The sequence below is a fragment of the Saccostrea echinata genome, unplaced genomic scaffold (assembly GCF_033153115.1).
Source record: "Saccostrea echinata isolate AGI-Se365-2 ecotype Australia unplaced genomic scaffold, CSIRO_AGI_Sech_v1 ptg000025l, whole genome shotgun sequence".
NCBI classification, from domain to species: domain Eukaryota; kingdom Metazoa; phylum Mollusca; class Bivalvia; order Ostreida; family Ostreidae; genus Saccostrea; species Saccostrea echinata.
Window position 1 is genome coordinate 19,978,930 of NW_026889774.1, and position 9,826 is coordinate 19,988,755.

Consider the following 9,826-nt stretch of genomic DNA (forward strand, 5'->3'; position numbering starts at 1 on the left):
ATAGAGAGACCTAGCTTTTTAATCACTGCGCAACACGGACGACTGAGAGTTAGATATGGAAGCTTGTTTCTAGGACCAAAAAGAGAAGACTCTAATTTTAAGAAAACATCTGTTTACAATCTATATATATATATATAAATTTCAGGACAAAAGAATTTAAAGGGACAAAGCGAGTCAAACGTATATAGTAAGTTTATATTTGCATACTAGTACTGTATACAGGGACTCCCCCCCCCCCCCCCTCCCGGTTCTCTTTTCGCACTCGTCACAAATGGTCGAATTCAAAACGGGGCTATTCAAAGTATACTTCATTATCTCCTAAATACAGCCGGGCGAATTTAAAAGAATCCAAATCGTTTAAAACATTTAATCGTTACATGTAAAAACTTCATGAAATCAAGAGTTTGCAGTGGAAAAATTTGTGAAAATCTTCAGTGTGCTGACATCCCTCTTGTTTGAACTAGGGGACCATAATGATTACTATGCATGCGCACAGTCGTGGAAGGAGAAACGACGAATATTGTTGTGTTGGACCAAAGTTTTTTCGAAGTACAAAAGATTACTATAGTTCTTCGCAAGATCCACTGCAAAAATCCCAATTTTTTAACGGAATTTATAGGAGGAGTGAAAGGGGGGCTTTACAGATGTATACAACAAAATGGTCGGAGTTAAATTCCCCCGATATATATAAGGTAATTTTCACTACAAATCTGTCTCTTTTCATACTTTTGATCTCCATTAAATTCATGTATCCAGTTATTACGCCTGGAAAAAGCTTATTTTCAAAAGTGTCAATGTTCACGTAAAATCAACACTCAATATAAAATATTGTTTGTCACGAAGTAGGTGTTTGGATATTGAAAAACAACATTAACATGGATATAAATTGCTAGAAACACTTTGCATTCAGGAAAATCAATAAGACAGTTTTAATTCTGTTAGACATGGACATTATTCAGACATATAAATATATACACCTGCGTACCTGTATCTTCACAAAATACTAGTGTTTAGCGTTTACTCGGATTAATTGGAGGTTCAAGGGTCTTAACGGCCGCCTGATTATCATGAGGTTCACAAATGGCTGAGACCACCTTAGCCCAAACTGGAACTCTCGCCTCTGACAAAAATTGAACAGTATTGAGAGGACTCTAAAATCATTATTATATTCACCCAACTTGTCTCAAAGAAATTAAGGAGTAAAGAAGATAAGATACAATGTATAATATATTTCAATACAAATCAACCACACTCTAAAGCCCGATATTAATCATACGATTTGCTTTCTACATTTCCACGAGTCAGAAGATTTTCGAAAAAAAAAAACATTCAATATATGTTAAACGTAGTACCACACTGGGGTCTATACCATGGGCAACGGGGGAGTGGAAGACGGACTGCGAACGATAGTATTGTTTCCTCCAGAACAATTTTCATTATACGTTCTTCAATTATTTTAGTAAATTTCTTTAGATATAATTATTTCCATCAAAGATTCACTTATCAAAAGAACGAGAGATAACTATATGTTTAGTAAAACTCAGGAGTTAAAGAAAACGAATATTTTAAACCCCCACCCCCCGCTGAAACAAAAAATTTCCCTTTTACAGGTATTATAAATTGTAACAAAACAAAATGACTGCTAATTCAAAGGTAAATGTTTAAGCCTCATGGTTGTATTGGAAATCAGATACCAACAATGTCTTGGAGTCTCGAACATATATCTCAAAGGTGTTGTGGACCAGTCACGGAAGCCTAGTGGTAGGGCGTTCGCTTCGTAACCGGGAGGCCCGGGTTCGATTCTCGTTCAAGACGTACACAGAGGTAGTGACTGTTCCTTCGCCAAGCGCCCAGCAATAGAAGTGAAAGTCAAGTGTTTTTCAGATAAGACCCTAAAAACCGAGGCACGGCCGTGGCACTATAAAGATCCCACATTGCTCAATGGTCCTGAGTGCCGAGTATAGGTCTAAATTTGAAGCACTTCACCGGTATATGCATATGGTGACGTCTCTGTATGAGTGAAAAAATCTCAAATGGGACCTAAAACAACATACAATAAATCAATCAACGGTGTTGTGGCTAATTTGGCCAAAGGAAATAACCCTGATATTTGATGTCGAGGGTTATGTTGGATGCCTTTTTGTATACCAACTAGTAAATCTCATTTGACCCTTTAAAATTCTTAGCTGAACAGTTACAACTAGCTGCTGAAACTGAAGGTATATTCCTGGATAATTAGTAATAATCCTTTTTTGTTCACATAAATATCATAGCAATAGCCTTGGGCAGGGATCGAAGCGTCTATAATTACCGTTGCATGTGTTCTAAATGAAAATACATTCATGGTGACCTGTTTTTAATATATTTTCCAAGTACATGCAAGTGATAATGGTGGTTAATTTATAGCGTTTAGACGGAATTGTGACCAACAATTATCTAAGCATAAAAAAGCAGCATAAGGCCTGCACAGAAAAAAACCTATGTGCTGCACATCGTACGTACAGTACGGGTTTTCATTCATAAATGAAAAGAATATATTTCAAATTAATAAGAGCAACAGAGAGAAAAATAATAATATACGGAAGACATGTGCGTTCTGTTATCAACATCTAAGTTTGTGTTCTCCCATCAGAAGATGTTTCTTTAAACACCCCCACCCCCGTCAATAGAAATGTTGTTTGGAGTTAATTTCTGAAAATCTTAATTTTTTACCAGACTTAATTATATTATGCACCTGGTATTGTACCATTACCGGTATAACTTTTTAAAATAGATCATGTTTTTTTAGGATTTCATTGTTCATAACTTCTGTGACAGGAAAAAGGAAAGTGCAAAGGTTTTTCGGCACGTCGACATACCCTTTAATCTGAGAAACTTCTAAGCGCTCATACTTAATGCAAAGAAAAGTGTGTGATAAAGTTATAAGTTAAAGTCAGGACGTCCACTCGAGTAAAAAACAAACCTTTTCTCTTAACTGATTCTTCCTACCAAAGTTACGTATATCGGCTTTATACCAAGGGTTGTGTCATTTGATCTTGTCCATACTTCTATTTATCGTCGCCCGCGTGGCGCAGTGGTTAGAGTCTGCTCTAGAGTCGCAGAGTAAGGAGTTGATCCCTACGTCGCGGGTTCGAATTCCACTGTGGGACGTGGAAACCGGTCCTTCGGATGAGACCGTATAAACCGAGATCCCGTGTCGCAGTAGGTGCTGGCACGAAAAAGATCCCTCAATGCTCAATGGCCGTAAGTGCCGAGAATAGGACAAAATTTTCAGCTATATTTCGGTGGTACCTGTCTCGTATCGTAGAATAACGTCATTTGCAAAGGTACTATGGTAATATTTAATGAACGTGTAGAAACATTAGGGAAATTACCAGATTCAAAGTCGTTTAGCTAGTGTGCTGAACTTTCGATCTCGGATTTGTCGTCTCTTGCCACACCGCGTCTAAACTCTAAGGTAACTCTCGTACCTTATATTCTAGCAATAGTAAGGTCGTACGTCTGTCTTGTCGGTCGAAAAGGTAAACCTACTATCCACTCCCCCCCCTTTCTTAAAAAAATATGGGATGCCCCTGCATCTTAGGAAAGGCATATCCTTAGTAGAAATATAGGGAAATACTTATATAGAACAGGTAAAATTGATGCAAAGCATCATATCGGCCGAAAACAATTAAGCATTTTACAAACGTATTTTCACAAAAGAGCGTGTAAGAAAAGCGCAAGATAGTTCAGTCAAAGCAAAAGAGCAGTCTTCAAAGCATGGGGAAAAAAGGGAAGATATATAATGCCACGTGCTTTTAGTGCATTTATTAATCAAAACGAGTCATCGATATCAAAATCAGTGATAAATGATTCAAATGTATTTAGATCATTATACGGCAAAAAGAATAAACTAAATGGACTCTGGATCTTTGTCGGGTGATGATGCCGATGATTTCTGCAAAATATGCTACACCATAAGGGTTCAGTTTCAGGATGGTATATTTTGTGTATTGTGTCCTTTTCCATGTCTGTCTAAATATACTGATTATAATAATGGAAAATCGCTGAAATTCGCAATTGAAAAAAATCGTATTTCTTGTACATTAAAAAAATAGAGAAGGGACGAAACTCGCCAGAAGTCCCAAGTTGATAAGTAACTATTGTAAACGCTTTTCAAAAAGTCATAAATTAAATATCTGATGAGGAAATGAAAATAAAATTAACAAATATATAAATGTAATAAAGACTAGGTTTGGAACAAGTTTTTAAAATATTTTACTCATATTTTTTACACATGACGAATTATTTATAGAACTAATAAAAAACTAGTTATAATTGTAACGGGGACCGTTACAGATGTTCCCCAAACGCTCCCCAACACCCTTTTGGTGTCTTATTTCCTGTAAGCTTCATTAAATAAGCCAATGAAGTATATTGATAGTTTTTTGCATTTCACGCGCGCGCACGTGCATGCATGTGCAGTATGACCATGTCATCTCATCTATACTAGTAATGCATCTTTATATTCTCAGTATTAAAACATTTCATCAAAAAATAAATAAGTTCCAGCTATATCAAGTATATTGGTCATCTTAGCATTGCACGCATGCGCACCTGCATGCATGTTCATAATGACCATGCCATTTTGTCTACACATATAATATGTCGGTTTATTCTTAGTATCAAAGCTTTTCATAAAAAAATATAAAAGTTATGGCTACATTAAGTATATTGGTCATTTAACACATTGCACGCGCGCGCATGTGCATTCATGAGCATGATGTCCACATCATCTTGTCTACACTTTTAATATATCTGTATATTCTTAATATCAAAGCTTTTCATAAAAAAATATAAAAATTACAGCTATATTAAGTATATTGGTCATTTAACACATTGCACGCACGCGCACGTGCATGCATGCATGCATGCATGTGCACGATGACCATGTCGTCTTGTCTACACTTTTAATATATATAAAAATTTTGAGTATCAAAGCATCTCATCAAAAAGTATAAAAGTTACGAGTATATCAAGTATATTTGTCATTTTACGCTTTGCGCGTGCGCACACGTGCATGCATGTGCATGTTGACCATGTCATCTTGTTTACACTTTTAATATATCCTTATATTCTGAGTATCAAAGCATTTTATCAAAAAATATAAAAGTTACAGCTATATCAAGTATATTGGTCATTTTACGCATTGCACGTGCACGCACGTGCATGCACGTGTGCTCAAAATGACCTTGATTCCGCAAATCTACATAACATGCCTATTAACCCTAAAAAGGTTTCACCTCAATCGGATGAGTAGTTGACGAGATCACTCGCGGACAAAAAAGTACCCAGGAAGAAGAAGAAGAAGAAGAAAAATAATAATAACTAGATGAGATCTCGTTGCGAGCAACGAGTAGGTCTTCCGTCCGATTTTTCGATAAGATGAGATATGATTTTGACTATGATCTTTGTTAAAAGATAATAATATATAGACTTCCCTAATTAGATTTATTCTTTTGATTTATATAACTTTATCAAAAAACTATAGATGACATGCTTTTGGCCCCTCTGAGCCCCTAGTTTGAGGGGTCAGTCCCTTTTTCTTGATATCAAATGAAAGGTCTTGTGATTTTGAAAACGTTTTGTTCAAGAAATATTCAGAGATTTCTTTTCTTTGTGGAGATATGCTGAATGGAACTATTTAGGGGCCACCACTCCAAGTCCTTAATGGGGCCGTTTGACAAAAACTGAAAGGGTGCACATTGTTTAGAACATTATTCTGACCACCTTTTGTTCAGCATTGCATATCAAAATATTCCCCCTTTTCGAGATATAAAGCGTCAAAGATTTAGCATTCTGGCCCCTTGTGACCCCTTATTACGTAACGTATGATCAGAATCTTATCATATATTGTTGTAAAACGTTAAGATAAACATCTTTGCTTCAGTAATGTGTTACAGATTATTGATCGTTAAAAAGTTATAGATGAAAGACTTTTGGCCCCTCTAAGCCCTTAATTTGAAGGGTCAACCCCTCTTCTTGATATCAAATGAAAGGTCTCGTGAATTTGAAGACTTTTTGTTCAACAACTATACAGAGATTTCTTTTCGTTGTGATGATATGCTGAATGGAAATATTTAGGGGCCACCACTCCAAGTCCTTAATGGGGCCGATTGACAAAAATTGAAAGGGTGCATATTGTTTAGAACATTATTCTGACCATCTTTTGTTCAGTATTGTTTATCAAAAAATTCCCCCTTTTCGAGATATAAAGCGTCAAAGATTTAGCATTCTGGCCCCTTATGACCCCTTATTACGTAACATATGATCAGAATCTTATCATATATTGTTGTAAATCGTTAAGATAAACATCTTTGCTTCAGTAATGTGTTACAAGTTATTGATCGTTGAAGAGTTATAGATGAAAGACTTTTGGGCCCTCTGAGCCCCTAATTTGAGGGGTCAGTCCCTTTTTCTTGGCATCAAATGAAAAGTCTTGTGATTTTGAACATTTTTTGTTCAACAACTATTCAGAGATTTCTTTTCGTTGTGGAGATATGCTGAATGGAAATATTTAGGGGCCACCCCTCCAAGTCCTTAAAGGGGCCGATTGAAAAAAATTGAAAGGGTGCATATTGTTTAGAACATTATTCTGACCATCTTTTGTTCAGTATTGCTTATCAAAATATTCCCCCTTTTCGAGATATAAAGCGTCAAAGATTTAGCATTCTGGCCCCTTGTGACCCCTTATTTCGTAACATATGATCAGAATCTTATCATATATTGTTGTAAATTGTTAAGATAAACATTTTTGCTTCAGTAATGTATAACAAAATATTGATCGTTAAAAAGTTATAGATGAAAGAATTTTGGCCCCTCTGAGCCCTTAACTTGAGGGGTCAGCCCCTTTTTCTTGATATCAAATGAAAGCACTTATCATTCTGCACAACTTTTGTTATATATGTTTTAACAAAATATTTACAGGTATAAAGATATGATAGAAAACTTGTCAAATTTTGCGAGATGCTTGTGAGCCTATTTTTCGAGCCAAGGCGAGCTTTGGCGCCTTTTGCGCTGGAAAGATATGGACGCAAAAAAGCATATCTACAATCCCTCCTCTACCTTCACTGAGAATCTCAACTCAATATCTTTATTCGTTTTGGAGTGATTACCAGGACAAGCCGACCCTCTGAAAATCAGATAATTGTCTATATCTCACGACCGGAAGTGACGTCATCAATATAAAAAAATTCCAATAAGGTTCAGATCAATATCTATCAGATCTGAAAGTTTCATGAAAATCGACCGAGTCGTTTCCGAGAACTCGCGTGCACAAAATCGGTAAGAAAGAAAAAGAATAATAATAATAATAATAGGGAAAAAGAAACCGAACGAAAACAATAAGGTCTTCCGTTGGAGACGGAAGACCTTAATAATAAGAAACAGAGTAAAAACAATATGTTCCCCAACTTCGTTTGGGGAACATAATAACGTCTCATTTCCACATGCACACTTTCTAACACAACAACAAATAGATCGGCCGCTCCTGCGGACATTTCCCAAAGCAGACATGAAGTGGTGACCAAAGCTCAGATACTCGAGTAATTGTGTGGCTTCCAGATATTGATAACGTATGACCTAGTACCTCCAGTTGATGAAAATACTGGTAGAATTTATTGGTGTCAACTGGAAGATACCATGATCTGTCCACCTAGACAACTTCCTCATTTGCTCCTTAGAACTGTCAATAATCCATGACTGGGAGGGTACCTATGGAAGGCAAATTCTACAGCCCATTGCTCCAAATGTTCCACTCTTTCTTATGAGCTAGACATCTTGTTAGAACAGCAGGTGTTGATATATCCACTCTGTCAATCCATTAACTTTTGCATCCTTCATTCGCGCTGGGTGTAATCCCAGAAGATTCGTGGCAGATGTTCAGCCTGAACATGAAACTTGGGTTTTTTGTCTTACAAAGTCGCACTCCTGCACACAATTACGTGAATGGATATCAACATCCTCTCTCCTGTCTTTCATCCTTATGTCCTTCCAAGGAAATCCTAATTTCTTCTCTCTTTTAAATAGGCCTTGTATCATGGATGCGGTGTTTTCCCTTTGAAGTTGCCTATATGTAAAATGTAGTTAAAATGAAAGGGGGTGGAGCTTAAGCATGTGTTATCTTCCAATGTGATAACTTGTTATCGCACGCTTTTAAAATAAAAACAAATCGCAAACAAACAATTTATTTCTCTTTACCAACCAAAAAAAAAAAAAGGTGACAATATGTAATGTCATGTATGATTAAAAACAGATATTAAAAGTTTTCCTGCAACATGTAACAATTATGTTTCGTCTCAAAAATTGAACCAAATTTTACATTTTTCAAACTGAAACTTGTTGGTCAAATCCGCCATTGCCCTGTCGTCAATTTTTTTTTGACGAATTGCTGCTAGACTCCAGACCTACAAAGACTTTTTCCAGGGTATTTTCAGTACACATAGTTTCTTGGTTATCATTTTCGTCATATGGTGTTTCCGTTTTCATTGATTTCGGCGCCGGAGGATCAAGTATTTTACTGACATTCTCAGCTACCTCTGGACATGATCGTTTGTACTTCCGCACTGCTCTCTCCGACCTATGACCGGTTCTCTCCATGATCGCCTGTTCATCCATTCCAGCGCTGTATAACTGGCTAGCACAGGTGCGCTTGCCAATGTGGTTAGTAAATTTTCCAACGAGGCCCCCCTTTTTACAGATGATTTTCATGATGCTCTTAATTTTGTTTACACCAACAACTTGGGCACCATGTAGAATAGGGTTCCCTGCAAGTGGACGTCTGTAAAACTCTCCATCGTTTCCGAGTGCATTAAGATACTGATGGAAATAGTCGGCTATGCATCGATCTCCTTAAAAAAATTAACAAAAATAAATTTATATTCATCATTGTAGGTTGTAGTTTTAAACGTTAAAATTAAAAGGTTTATACCAATGTAAAGGAAAAATACGTTTCATCTGACATACCTGGTTGACAATAGTGACGAATATCCTTACTCTGCAGTTAGGTGGGCAAGTCCTACCTTAAAAGTCTTGTTCGAACCGCCGAAAAAATGGATGTATTTACCTCGCCCATCCTCACCAATGGTGACGTTTGCACATGTTTATGCTCATCAAATCCCCGCAGCCCGAATAGTTTACACATATAAAAAAAAAACACTGTGTATTGTAGCGTTTCTGCAGACTTGTTTCCCAGTACTTCTCTTTCCCAAAGCAGTTCGTCTTCTTGAGCTATTGCATCTGCCTGTTTGACTTAAGTTCCTAGTCCTTTTGACAAAAGGGATTTCATTTGAGTATCCAGTGTTTTTCTAAAATCTCCAAATTTCAAGTCTGAAAAAAAGTTAATGTCAAGTCTCTTGTTGTCTCGTAAATACCTTAATAATCCACAAACTAAATAGTAGACCGACTTAGGTGGGTATTCACTTCCGTCCTTCTTGAGAGCGTCACATACAAAATGTGTCAATGAATAGCTCATGGTAGAAAAATCCATGTGTAGAAGTTCCGGTACTGCAAGTTCAAAAGGCAGATTTTTGTTTTTCTCTTGGTGCCACTTTTCGAAAACTCCGAATGACCAACGAGTATTTCTCTTTGTATTTTGATTTTCTTGACTAGAAATCAACTTCTCAATTTCGGAATCAGAAATTCCCCCAAAACGCTTGGCTGACTCATCACTGTTCGTTTCAAATTTACTAAACCTATCAGTACCTCCGTCCAAATTAAAATCTCCAAACACGTCAACATCGAGGTTCAGTACTTTGGGACCTGTCGGCTGCGAAATATCGAGGTTCAT

At 36.8% G+C, this 9,826-nt stretch overlaps 1 pseudogene; it reads right to left on the minus strand.

Moving 5' to 3' along the window:
* Positions 1-8,406: 8,406 nt before the first annotated feature.
* Positions 8,407-9,826, minus strand: LOC133192933 (uncharacterized; annotated as a pseudogene).